This window comes from Plodia interpunctella, chromosome 11 (assembly GCF_027563975.2).
Source record: "Plodia interpunctella isolate USDA-ARS_2022_Savannah chromosome 11, ilPloInte3.2, whole genome shotgun sequence".
NCBI classification, from domain to species: Eukaryota; Metazoa; Arthropoda; class Insecta; order Lepidoptera; family Pyralidae; genus Plodia; species Plodia interpunctella.
The window spans coordinates 9,690,037-9,702,132 of record NC_071304.1 but is presented as its reverse complement, the minus strand read 5'-3'; the positions used below and the strand labels follow the sequence as shown (position 1 = coordinate 9,702,132).

Genomic DNA, 12,096 nt, shown 5'->3' with positions numbered 1-12,096 from the left:
CTTGTGTCAAAACGAAGACAAATGACATATAACTAATTGTTTATAGCAACTACTTTTGTAGCTAGCCAAGTCACAATTCTACCGAAAGCACAAAGTTAAAAATAAATAAACTCGTGAAACCTTACACTTGGTTTTAGAAAGACCGTTGCCTGGTTCGAAGAATGGCGGAATCCTTACAATGCAGGTTGTATACAAAACTTGTTTGACCAGAATTGAGAAAAAAAGTGGCGGGCAAGTTCGCCTACAACCTACAATAGCATTCCGCGTTCGTCGGGCCCGCCCGCGCTCCGCCCCCCGATCTGCCCGCGCGCCCCTCGCCGTCGCCGCCAGTCCGCGACCGAGCGCGACCGCGTGCGTTTGCTTCATATACTCATTATGCGCCCACCAGTTGTTTTGTGAGTAATACCATAAACAAAACGGGATACTAGCTAAATCCTTCACAATGTAAGCCTACCGTATACCACTTGAAATTAATGGATATTATTTAAAAAAAACAAAGTTGTAAACTTATATAGTGTATTTTTCTAATTTCATTACAATGATCTAATGAGAAAAACGAAAGGATGGTGAAACCGGCAATCTGTGCTGTGAAAAGTTGTGTGGTGAACAAATACGGTTGTTCTGTTCCGGTTGTTATCGATTTTTCGGCGTCACTACTCCCGAACAGCTGTTTTTGGGATGCGTATACAGTACATCGCTAGCAGTCGTTTTGTTTATCTTAATTTGTGTTTGATTAATTCACAGTACTTTTACTAGAAATATTCAATACAAATAAGAATTGTAATGAGTGTTGGCGATGGTTCGATATGAAGCTCAATAAAAAAAGTTGCAACCAAAGTGCATGACATAAAAAACGGAAAAAATCGGAAGTGATCAGATTTGTAGTGTTGTGAAGTGATTAAAAATCGGTGATTGGAAAATATATTGTTATTAAGTTTCACCGAAGTGTACATACAATTTATACAAAGCAAGGAAATCTGTGAGTGATCAAAATTCGGTGGGATATTGTGCACCACGTATTGGATTTACCTTGTTATTGTGGATTGAGAGGTGAAAATAAGGTAAAAATTGTTTTTATAGTACTTTTTGCTCATTTTGTTGTAAATATAAGCGTTAGTTGCTTGTTTGAGCGCACCGTGCCGCGTGCCTTCATACCGGTTTCGAAGTAGGCCTAACCGTGCACCGCCGACCTTCTCTACTGATAGTTTTCGAGAACCATACAGTGTTATTTTTAACTTTATACTTCAAATTTTAAAGCAATTCTCTCTTACACCCCAAATACCGAATTAATACATAGATAGAGTTAAGTATACGAAGTTTATCTGGCTTCCGTAAGAGGTAATTTTAGTAAAACAGTTACAAAATCTTATGAAGATATATCTATGTAATCTTAGCCTATAACATATATATTCTATATATCTTTTTTAATAATAATAATTTAGTAAAATATAAATAAGACAACAAATTGTATATAGTAGGTAGTTGACTTGTGTGGGGCCATCAAAAAAGGTAAGTTTTTAATAAAAAATAAAAACATATGTAGGTAGGTACTTAAATAATAACAAATAGACGTGTACAGGTAAAAGTCACTGAGTATGAGAAGGTAAATATAAGATAATTTTAAAAAGTTATAACTGGGATAGTTATACCTCATTTCAACCATGGCACTTCGATTACAGAAATTACTAGTCTTTGTCATGGCAGAAGAAAACTTCTACTTTTTGTTATTTTTTTTTATTCAACCTTCCATTAAAATATAGTTCTCTCTTTCTACCTTACTTAATAAAATAATCAAGAAAAAGTGAAGTGAATTATTATAAAGTAAAATCCGGTTTTTGAGTTATAGAACGTTCCCAGCACTATTTTTGAAATTTTATAATAGGTATTCATTAACGAACAGGATAGATAGGTAACTTCAGTATTTTGGTACCTTTATGCTTTTGAGAACATTGGATGGCTACCTGCTGAGGTGATAATTATCGAGAGTTTCCCCAACTTTGGAATATTTCCAGAAATATTCGGTAAATATTCCAAAATTACAGTAATTTTAAAGTTTTCAAAATCAATTTTACTTTATTCATAATAATGTTAATGAGGGATACAAAAGATATCAGGCAAATGCATTTGTAATATATTAGTGTGTTTATCAGTTTGCCGAAGGCCTATCTTGATTAATTTTGGGCAATTTACAATATTTAAACATATTTTTCATATAAAAAAATAATAATAATAAAATTTCATATAGTAAAATATCTAATTCTTTCACTGGGTTTTAACTCGAGTAAATTCCCAATTTTCCAGTTTCTACCTAAATAGCTGGGAAAAACCGTTTAAACAATCGTTATACTGCTTACATTCAGAAAAATATTAGACGATGAATACTATAGTATTCATAATTTGAGAGAAAACAATCTTATTTAATTACTTTAATACTGATACGGCATATATCACAAAGTTGTTATTTATTTACATAAGTTTTTTAATATATTACGAATTAATTATTACAACACGAAACATAAGTACAATTATTTAAATATGCTAAACTAAAAAAAAAGTATGTATTTTATGCCTGTATCTGAATTAAATTACAAACAGTAATTCGGCCATAGGAATAAAGGCTAAAGAATTTATTTAACATGGCTCAAATTTCTTAACGTGGTTAATTAAGTTAAAGGAAAGCCAAGAAAATCTTAATTACTCACCAAAACGTATAATACTTAAGATAACAAGTAATTTTGTTAAAGTGGCTAACTGTATACTTTACAAAGACTTTCATATTTATTTTTACTAATAAAAGCTCAATCATTAAATTTCAATAGGTATTATCAGTTTTTTTGGGAAGAACCGGAAAATCTCCGGAAATAAATTTGAATTGATATGATTGAACCTACCCGGGAAAATACCGGGAGGAAACCATATCTCTGTATCCATCATCATCACTGTATGTCTTTAGTATTTTCATGCGGCATCCGCTCTGAAAATATAAAAATGCTTTCATTGATTGGTATAACCACATGTAATTATCGGATTCTATCTAAACGCTTCTTGAAGACCGATTGTTACCTAGTTTGGCGACTACTTATTTAACAACACAAGAAATGTCATGTCATTTAGCTATACATAGTTTAAAAGGAACGGAATAACCAAAAAGCAGATAAGATTCGATAGATTTATAAGTACTCGTACCTACAGGATTTTGCGTCGTTTCTATTCTACTTTCATAATGAGTATATGTGAAAATATCTATGTGTTTGTCATCATAGAAAAACAAAAACCACGCGGAATAATCGGAAAATAACGACAATGTAAGTAAGTTTAGGTTCATCTTCGGCTTCCACCGCAATGGTCCACCGAGAAGAGATTTCTAATTTACACAACCATACACGGCCGCCATTTTACTGCCGTCTATTCCTGGAAGCCGGCAAACAGTCGCTCGTCTGCTGTCATAAACTCTGGATGGGCAACGGAATGGTCATACCATTTGAGGAATAATAATTCATAGTATCCTATTTTCAAAGGTTTTGGTAGGTACAGTCAAACGCTACTTGCAAATTCAATTAAATGTTGCCGTCATTTAGAATACGTTTTATACAAAAAGAAATATATTTTTTGCTGTAAATTTTGTTAAAGAGATCTTGTTATATAACGCGTGACAAAAATCATGTCCTTGCAGTAAACCGTTAAAGAGTTCCCTCGTCGGAATGATCCTGGTCCTGGGTTGCATAACATCAGTAGCGTAATAATGTATTGCCATCGTAATTAAAATCACAAGTAAAATTTAATTATCGTGTTATCAACAATCCGTGTGAACAATACAATCATACAACTACTTCTCTGTGGTTCTGTTAGATGAGTTAGAACCACAAATAAATAATCTTATTGTAAGGGATTAGGTACTATTTCTCATGAGAGATAAAAGTACTATGTACATACTTCAACTTGTAATAATAAAGTTAAATTAATTAATTAATGAGCAATTTGGCATTAGCAAAAATAGACGATTTCGTATAATGTAGTACCCACACTGTCTCCCCTTTGAGATATTTTAAAGTCTTCGACCACATTCAATTGTCACACAGCTACCGGCTGATTAAGGTTGAAACGCATTGCTGTTATAGCTCTAAACCTAAAATCTTATTTTACCCATACAAGCATTCTCGCACGAACTATTATAGTATGCGTGACAACATGATTGTTCCTCAGTTTTTTGAATTTAGGATTTGAAAATGTAATTCATTGAAATATAAGATCTTTAGCATACACGATGGGTATAAGTGTAATCATGGCACTGGTTATCAGTTACTTATTATCATGGTCAAGTACACTAAGCTCGATCTTATAGCGGAATAAAACACAACATCCACAAGGGAAACTTTGTTTATATTTAAAGTCAGAAGATGAGTTTTGGTCCTATGAATCAGTGTAGAATTTAATGCCCTAAAACTTAAAAAATATAGGACTATTCGATAATGGAGTCTCACAATCACAAGCCTTACAATATATACCCGTAAATCGATAACTACGTCCGTATTTTAGCTTGGGATTCTCATCATTATCTCAGCCCTTTTATGTCCACTGCTGATCAACGACATCTCTTCCTTTACGCCAAACTTCTCTATCCTATGCTAATCTAATCCACGTTAGCGAATTTAGTGATGTCATCTCGCGGCTGACTCTTGTCTTTCCCCTAACCTAGATTTGTCATATCGGTTAACAAATTTTGTAGGCTTTATATAGTACAAATTTTGCTAGTTCTCTTCTAGGTTACATTTGTGTTTGTCTTCTTTTCTAAAACTAAATTTGTAGTTAAAACCGCTAAGCAGACAAGTTAGGAAGCACATGGTGTTACTCTAGCTTCTGTGGTGAAATCTTCTATATTATGTACGTTACATTACGTAAGCTTTAGATAGACTTATAGATGAATAATTTAATGGGAATTAAATATATTTTAAGATTTTCACTATTTACTCTTATTGCCGGTTTGTGTTTGTACTTATTTTAGAATTTTTGTAACAAAATATACTTCATTTTGCGTTTGTTTGATAGCCTCATTTTGTAGCACTATATGGTTTCGACTATTATAAATACCTGACAGCTGTGAATGAATTCATAACAGTATTTGAAAGGGTATTTTTATGACAACTTTCTGACTAATTTAACATTCCTCCGACAGTCTCGGCTACCGTTACGAATCCCAATCTACATGTTTACGTAGCTACTCACAAGGCGTGAAATTGTCTATGCCCGGTAGGTAGCTAACTGAAACAATTAAGAACATATCTCGGAAACCATAGGAATATTCGTTGCAAGTCTCGAGCCCGAGGCACGCATTGGCCTCCAACCAAGTGAAATGCACAAAATACATTCGAGTTTTATCTCGTTAAACTAACGCCATACTAAAATGAACCGTTCCCTCTAAATGTTATGGACTAAAATGTATTGCACTTGTGAAATTATTCTGTCGATGACGTGTCGCTGGTAAAAGGTGAGCTGCGCAAGCGATTTCAGACCTTCGAATTTCGAATGGAGAATGTGTATTTGAAAATACGCGTTCTAAATAAGGGTCGCTTGGAATTGTCACGGAAGTTTAGGATGTAATTTATGGGGGGTAAGGTCGGAATTGGAATGGATGATAGTTTATAAGGTTTTTTATGGTGGTCTGTCGGCAATCAGCTGTTTCGGCACGCGCATTCGGCCCCCTGGGAGAGGATGATGTCAGCTTCGCCCGACGAGGGCTAGAAAATTCTATTAAATTTTGCTAAAATCTCAGCTCATTTTCGTTTCCAGTATGGCGGGTTAATTTTGTGATTAGTGATGCTCGTATTATTTAGATACTGTGGGCTTATTGCCACAAAGCAGGGCTGCAAAATATAGTAAACTAACTAGCCACCCGCCCCGAATTTAAATAGAAAAATAATTATAAACCTTCCTCAGGATTAAAAAAAATCTTTGTGCACTAAGCATACATAGGGACAGACGGTGGGAAGCGATTTGGTTTTTACTATGTAGGTACCATATTATATATATACAAATATATAACTAGTTACCTATTGTGTAGACTTATCTGCCATTAAGTTCATTTTTGGTCTAAGTCCTTTCTAAATAAATATTCTTTTGCATACTAAATAAATATGTTAAAAGATGATGGCGAATTTTCGTTATTAGTACCTGTGGCCTGAGATGATGTAACTATAGAGCCACAGAATGATATAAAATCTTCTTTGAAATAATAGCACCTTCTATGATAGACTTTACGAGAAGGTCCGCAGCACCCTCTATTCCATTGAGAACTAAAATTGAAACTCTCAAAGTGACCTTCGAAATGACAGCCCCCTTCGATAAACTTCATTATATCTTCGACCCCCGAATATTGCCCCTTCATGACGTCATTCGCATCGCACTGCTGTCAATATTATGCGATTAACTATTGTGGCTCCACTGAACCGCTGATGTCCTGGTACATTGGGCACAAATACAATTTCAAAATACATATGGGAACTTCTCAAGGAGTTTTGAATGGGTATGAGACTGTATGGCTAGTTCAATAAATCCTTTAAATAAACATGCAAATTCACCAACAAAATAACAAGAGACATATGAAACAAAGCCACTATGAAATAAGCAATATTCTATGGATCAACTAAGGTCGCATTAAGAATGGAGAAATTATCAAAATTTACTGTGAAATTAGAATCGATCTTCGAGAATTCTTGGGACGACGTTGCAGACGTTCTTGGAATCAGAACAATTTTAACCAAAGCAAACGTAATAGAGACGCATTAGATCTTAGATTTGAACCTGCCTCCCAACCTAGCTGGGTTGGGAACCGCAGAATTCATAATTGTCCTAATCTAAGCTAATAATCTAATAATTTTCGCTGGACATCAGTTGAACCTACATCGTCCCTATTCTAGGGAGGAACCACACTGTTCGAACTACTAGGAACGTAAAAGGGACGTTTTACGTTCCTAGTAGTTCGAACAGTGTGGTTCCTCCCTGTTAAGCATTGATCTTGCAATCTTGGGGGAACTTAGCAACTTAGCGCAAAATGTTTGGGTCCCCTGGGACCCAATGGCCAGTAAACGATGGTGAGATTCCACTGATGATCCTGATCCCTGTGCAGTCATGTCGCTGCTAGGTTCAAGATTCGAACACCGTTATATGTTCAACTGGTATACCAAAAATAGTGGTTTCCATAAACCACCACGGTGATGGAACACATCGCAAGGAAACCTGCACACTGGTTGACAGTTAAGTTCATTAGTATGTATGCGATTACTTGCCACTAAATGCTGAAAGTGGTCACAAAAGTCATGTCTAATTACTTTAGACGACTTGAATAAAATCTTTTCGTTATTCAACCAATCCAAATGAAAAAAAAATTCCATACCGTAGCATTCTAGAACTGACATAAATTTACTGAAGTATATCTGCCACTAGCTTCGTCAAAATATATAACAGAAAAATATTGCGCACGTTTCTTCGAAAAGTTTATTATCTAACAAGCGTCCCTGCACCTGACCCAAAGGTCCCCATTATACTGGCTTCTGAGATTTTTTTAGATGGATACTTCTAACTGTTATTTAGTCCAAAAAAAATGTAAGTTTTCTAGGTAGAAACTGCCTATGGCGATGCAGGCGCCTCTCAATTAGAACCTAAGCTAAATTTTATAGACCGTAAATCAGCCGTCCTTGTAAGGGCAATTTATTACTAGACCTTCTCAATTAGTTCTAAGTAGATGTTTTAATCCTCCTTTATAGGTTTTCTTTCCATTGAATTTTTAGTGTAATATAGGATAGGAGCACTCTTTATACCGGATATAAACCGGGAAATCCCTTTGTCTCTATCTTCACGTGTAGTCCTGAAACTCCGAATTCACATAAAAACTGAATATTTGACTTTCGTATTTTCCAAATATCCACAGTTACGCCATTGGAAATTCACGCTGAAGAACGGCGGACCAAAGCTGGTTGCTAATAAATTAAATATTTATCAGATTCTTACAATTAATTACCCCGGAATCGAATAAAGTCGATTTTATTTCCTAATTTATAAAATCTAAATTATTATAATAACGAGCTTGCATAATTAAATGCATCTCAAAACCGGACAACCGAATCCGAAATTTTAAAAAAATACGTAAAAATAAATCGATTTTCGATTTCTCGCGTTCGGAGAACGAACTTGGCAAATAGCGTTTACCAACCAGCGACCCTTGACCTCCCTATGAAGAAATACATCGTGTATTAGAAGGGTCAAATAATCTGGTCACTACAACCAGTCTTAGTTGATCTCACAGTGAAGCAAAGTTATATTATTGGAGGGTTCTAGTAAAGTGGATGATTCTAAGCCGAGGGAAGTGATCCATCAGACCTTATCTCACAGGAAACATGGGTCGGTTTTTTTATTTTGCTCGAGCTTGCATCCACAATCGTTGCTACTTAATTGGAATCAGTATTTTATTAAAAATGAATTATGGATTTGACACGTTTCATCCTAACGGGATAGACAGATTGTTTTGTAATAAATAAGTAAACACTTTATTATGCCAAAAACAAGACAAATTTTTAACAAGACAATTAGAAAAATTTACAATAGTTGGCTTTATCGCTCTTCCAGGCTATCTTGAATATGAATGGTACTTAGTTCTTAGGTTTAGAATTAGATTGTTGACATCCAATGAACACATCTTTAGATTTCTTACTTACCTACCCGTTTTTTGCGGGTTTCGTACCACGAAAAGATAAAAACTGAACCCTCATAGGATCAATTTGTTGTCCTTTTGTCGGGGCAGCCTCATAAGAGACACAATATTGATAACGGATAGGCATCGACAGCATTGCCAAAGAGGGGTGACTTCTACAACACGACAACGATCTAATATCGCTAAACAACATCACTGAAATCTAGCACTAAAGCCTCGTCGTCCGTTCGGTCGGACAAAGGAAGTCGGACCACGTGACTAGAGCGCCTCAGAATCTAGATATTCCCACGAGAGTGACAAAGGGCATACTTACTATTCAGTATTTACCGTAGCCTTTTTGGTTCCTTTCTATGTCTTTGTAGTCCGACTTTGCGCTCATTTTGTTTGAATAAGTAGTAGTTATTACTTATGTTTCTTATGTAAATGTTGCAATAAAAATCCATGCGTTTCCTGTACTTTGATAGTCTCACGCTTGTGATAGGATAGAACACTATAGCGCCATTGTGTGTAAGCGCAGTTAGGGGAATAAACAAAATAATTCTACATTCTTCAAAGTGTAGCCCCGGGGCTCAACTCCCCCCTGTGTAATACGAATTTCTGAACGGAAAATGCGACGGCTACGTAGGCACGACTGCGAGACTGGATATGATTTTCTCCCGGTATTTTTCAGGAAATTCTCTATACCATTCAATTTCTTTGCAGTTTTTCTCGTTTCTTCCCAAAACATGGAAAATTTGGTCCATGACATACCCTGTTATGGATAAAGTGACCAACAGATAGTAATTCATTTTTTCATATAAACTTTTTGAATCAACATAGTGTTTAGAAGAAATTGATACGTCAACGTACATTTACGCGACTTACAAATAAACAAAGAAGTGATCTTATGATCTCTCTTCATAGTGGTATTCCTCAGGGCGGTTCTTACGTGAAGTGATACACACAGTAACTTTCTTAACACTATTAATGGAGTGGTTTGCCGTTGCCTTCTCCATTTCACACACTCGTTGATAATCAACCAGAGTGCAGGTTTCCTCACGATGTTTTCCTTCAGCGGAAGCAAGTGGTGGTCGATGTGAGTCAGATTGGTATACAAACGCACTTATGTGGCCCGAGTAGAATTCGAACTTGGGACCTTTCGGTTCACAGGCCACCACCACCGCTTGAAGTCCCACGATAGAAGTAAAAAAATGTCCCACCAATAATCGTGATATTCGCCTGAAATCGAAACTTCGATTAGTAATAAATATTAAAAAAAAAAATGTTTTGGCACATTTTTTTAACCTTTAGATGATGTGTGCTGGACACAGGTCGCCCTTATATTTCCACCCGATTCAGTTCAAGACGAAGAGACACCTAATGTTGTAAAAAAAAAAAATGTTTCGACTTTTCGGTTGGATTGTTGGCCAAAACCGAAACGGTGTTCGAAGCCGAACATTCGGTTAAACACTAGTTTTCTTACAGTGTCATATTGAATTACTGTTAAAACATTACCACCTAGAAATAAATCAAATAAAATAAAACCTGACTATTATGTGAGAATATTCCTGTACACAGCCGCTGATTAACTAAAATAGCGGAGTTGCATCTCAAAACGAGTGTCTAAGACGCACACGAAAGTTTGAGACACATTTGCAGTACACACTCATGCATGTGAGACACTCTTGCCTGGCAAAAAAGACACGTTAAATTAGCAAATGTGCTGTCTAAAAACTCATATGTCTATGTTTCATTTAACGTACCGGTCCTTATCGAAATGCATTACTTTAGTGTTGATAGCCAATAAGTAACGTCCTGTATAAAATAACGGTATATTAAAACATGTTACCGTATTGGAATCCTCCAATTTCTTACGTCAGATGGTCTTAATAATAATAGCGTGCGCTTGACTCAATGCGGGCGACAAGAGGCGGGTCCGAGGGGCGAGTCAGGAGCAGAAGCGGTTTTGATTGCGCTATATTAATATTCGTAAATAGCTCTGTATTACGAAGCTAATTTTTCGTACTGAGTTTTGATATGATACAAAATCGCTACGTCTCCATACCATTCGTATGCCGGCTTGAAGGTTGTATGCAATTAGTTGTTCTCTGAATTTCACCGTTGTCGCGTTAATCTCTCACACCGAATAGGATACAGTTAGGGCTTACAAAAATAAAATGTTTTGTCTTCGAAACGTAAACACGACACAATTCGAATTGAAATCTCGCAACTAGCGTTGAATATAATGAAAGCGTTGTTCTAATGTTAAAGTATAGACTACAGTGAGGCTATTCACTAAAATTTAAGTATATTAGTACAAAAAAAAACAGCAAAACAGCACAAGTGAAAACTTTAAAATAAACGTTGTGGATTTTTGACGTCTTAGAATTTTCGATCAGGTTACGTGTCCCGACGCGAGTTTAACATTTTTTACCCATCACAAAAAGTGCACAATGTCCGGAAAAATAACAAATAAAAGAGACCCCGCGCTTGCCTGTACTGCGCGCCACATAATCACCAGTAAATAACCCAAGTCCCGGGCGGTACTAAAAAGCGCTGTAAAAACGTCCATCCAGCCGCTTTACGTCGCTTATTGCAGCTGCTGCCGTATTTCGCATGCTTAAATATATTATGTACGGTTCTATACATAGTAAAGTGCTATTTCTGTTTGCCTGTTTGTAGAATTAGTCGTTAACACGGACACAATCATATTTCGAACAAGTACCATTTTGCGTATTATATATTTGTCAATGAAAACACGACGAGTCAGTTACTGGTCAGTTACTAGTCATTTATTTTCATTATATTTGCTAAACTTTAACTTCACCTCCCTATACGACACGACCCCTGCCTTGTCCTTTCAATTGATCCACTAATGCCCTTCGTGGCTTCCCTTTCCCTCTCCGAGCTTCGACATTTCCTTCAGAATTTCATAAAGTCGTGTCGTGAGGGAGGTAAAATCGATGGCAGAGGATAGGTGTAAATGGAGACAGCTGATGATGATGAACTTTTAACTTAGCGCGAACCTGTTTTAGGGTGTCAAAGTAAAAAAGGAACCCTTAAATTGTTTCGTCGTCTGTCCGTCATCGGCTTAACTCAGTGACTCTTGGACAGTTTATTTTCTCTTTTTGATCTATGTAATTTTAAATCAATTTCTTTGTATGGTTTCTAGATTGGTAGTTTATATTCGACACATATCTTTTATTAAAAACTAGATGTTGAACGGGGCTTCGCTCCCGTGGGAATTTTGTGATAAAATATAGCCTATAGCGTTGTTGGATAATGCACCTTTCGAATGGTGAAAGAAATTTTGAAATCGGTTCGGTAGTTTCGGTGATTACCCGCCTCAAACATCTCACACCTCATCTCAGCTCACCTCTTTGTAAAAATAGTATAGATTACACACCTAAACC

General features: G+C 36.1%; 1 protein-coding gene across 3 annotated transcripts in view; it reads left to right on the top strand.

The window, feature by feature from the left end:
* The first annotated feature begins 275 nt into the window (after positions 1 to 275).
* The window catches only part of LOC128673474 (protein winged eye-like), a 79,709-nt gene continuing 67,888 nt past the window's right edge, over positions 276 to 12,096 (top strand). The window contains exons 1-2 of one of the 3 annotated variants that reach the window (XM_053751336.1): positions 276 to 395; positions 745 to 1,061. The gene's annotated coding sequence lies outside the window, so the exon portion shown is untranslated. Of the gene's footprint in view, positions 1,062 to 12,096 lie in introns of all 3 variants that reach the window. The other 2 variants (XM_053751335.1, XM_053751337.1) reach the window with 2 other exon arrangements.